At 31.8% G+C, this 2,225-nt stretch overlaps 1 long non-coding RNA gene across 1 annotated transcript; it reads left to right on the top strand.

The window, feature by feature from the left end:
- The first annotated feature begins 458 nt into the window (after positions 1-458).
- On the top strand, positions 459-909 carry LOC112780082 (uncharacterized). Its single transcript, XR_003190988.3, has 3 exons — positions 459-543; positions 654-719; positions 808-909. It is a non-coding gene; the product is annotated as an uncharacterized lncRNA (long non-coding RNA).
- The last annotated feature ends 1,316 nt before the right edge of the window (positions 910-2,225 follow it).

The following is a 2,225-nucleotide window of genomic DNA, read 5'->3' as shown; positions in this document are numbered from 1 at the left end:
ATTACCTATATTTATTTATTAAAAATCCACCTGAGAGTCGTACCACCGTAATATCATTGACTTATGACTCGAGCATAAGGATTTGAATATTAGGGTGTTACATTCTTGATTTCAATGGTTTTAACTTTCAATTCATATAGTGGAACAAAAATGAGATTATATATATATATATATATATATATATATATATATATATATATATATATATATATATATATATATATATATAAACTTTACTTGTTTTTGCTGAATGAAGGAGGCAATTGGGGAACACCAGAGCCCCAAATTCTATTTTGCTTCAGCACTAACATCCAACATGTTATATCCTTCAGCACTAATATCTTCTCTTTTCCTTCTATTTTGCTTTTTAATTTTGAAATATACAGGGTGATTACATCAAAGGCCAAGTAATAGGGTATATGGATCAGTTTGGCACTTCACTTCCTGTTAAGGTGATCAGAAATTGCAACAGAGATTACAACAAGTGTAGCAAGTAGCAAAACCTTTTACACTGATTCCAATGGACGCGATTTCATCAAAAGGGTAGGCCTAATAGGTTGATCAGCTGATTTAGAGTTCTCAATATGAATGCCTAGGCAAATGTATTATATTATGGTATTCCTGATTTGTTGCTAAAACAGTGCACTTTACAGATTCGAGACTATAGAAAAGACTGGAAATTGCAAGTAAATCAACTTGTTGCTGGAAATTATTACCCTGTATGTTGTTCTGTTGAATCAAGTCTATTACAATTATGCTAATTCCAATACACATGAATGATTATTGAAATCTAGTTTTTTGTTTCAGATCAACCTTGGGATTTACCTGAAAGATAAAAGTAAAGAGCTCTCTATATTGGTAGATAGGTCTGTGGGGGGATCCAGCATCAAAGATGGGCAATTAGAAATAATTGTTAAATTCCTCTGAAGTGAGTTGCCCATTTCTACTAGTGCATTGTATAGCTTATTGGCTGATTGAAAATAGCTTAATTGTTCTTAGTTGGGATCTATGGAAATCATTACTCCTTGCCTTGTATATTAGAATTGTTCCTAGTTCTAGTCCTAGAAATTGATTTTGTAACTTCTAAAAATTTTTGTTGGAAGTCCATGAATTAAAATATATAGAAGGCCAAATTTTTATTTTCAACTTTTGAATTGAGAACTAATTTACTAGTTTCATTTCATGGCAAATTAGTTCATTCATATGGTCCCTTTAAGCTGCTGGAAGCACCCCACAACTGGTGGCAAGAAGCATGAGCACCTGAAATTGCTTCTGTGCAGATTGAATGGAGCGTCAGGGTGGCTCATTAAGGAATGTTGATTTTGCTCGTGTTTCAAATCCCCAGCACCTTTTACTGCCGATATCAGGCAAGAAGTGTAGCCCTTTTCCAATTGCATTAAGAGATATAAAGCAACACGACATTACCCAAAGCATGCGCGGGATACTAGTTGATTGGCTTGTAGAGATTTGCATAATGTAATTTTTCTCATATAATACAATGTTATGAATTATAGCTGATAAATTTAGTACGGTTGAACAATACACTGAGGATTATAGTTGATGTATTAATACACTTTGTTTATGTTTTGATAATACGATGAATTTTATTTTTTGAAATATTATAAATATTCGAATACAAATTAGATAAAAGTTTGTATTAAATTTATATTTATTTTGTATGAAAACAAGTTTATTTTGCAATTAGAAAAATAAAAAAAATTCTATTTTACCTTACAGACGGAAAATCTGTCGGAAAATCCGTCTGTAATTACAGACAGAAAATCCGTCGAAAAATCTGTTTGTAATTATAGACGAAATATCCGTCTGAAAATCCGTCTGTAATTACAGACGGAAAATCTGTCAGAAAATTCGTCTGTAATTACAGACGAAAAATCCGTCGGAAAGTTCGTCGTCTTTGGGAAATGAATAGAAAATTTACAGAGGGAAAATCCGTCGGTAACTTGTAAAAATCCGTATGTAATTTTCCGACGAAAAAAATCCGTCGGTAAATAATTTCCAACGGGGCTTTATTTTACAGAGGGACAAAATCCGTCGGTAACCAAAAATCCGTCTGTAATAAAGACTAAATCTGTCTGTAAATCTGTCTGTATTAATCAATTTTCTAGTTGTGTTGTATATATATATATATATATTCATTTCTTAAATTTGGTAATCCTAATTTCTGTCTCCAATTTAAACTCTTTTTTTTCTTTTTAGACTTATTC

The sequence above is a fragment of the Arachis hypogaea genome, chromosome 19 (assembly GCF_003086295.3).
Source record: "Arachis hypogaea cultivar Tifrunner chromosome 19, arahy.Tifrunner.gnm2.J5K5, whole genome shotgun sequence".
NCBI lineage: Eukaryota > Viridiplantae > Streptophyta > Magnoliopsida > Fabales > Fabaceae > Arachis > Arachis hypogaea.
Note: the sequence above shows the minus strand (reverse complement) of the source record. Positions and strands in the feature narration are given on the sequence as shown.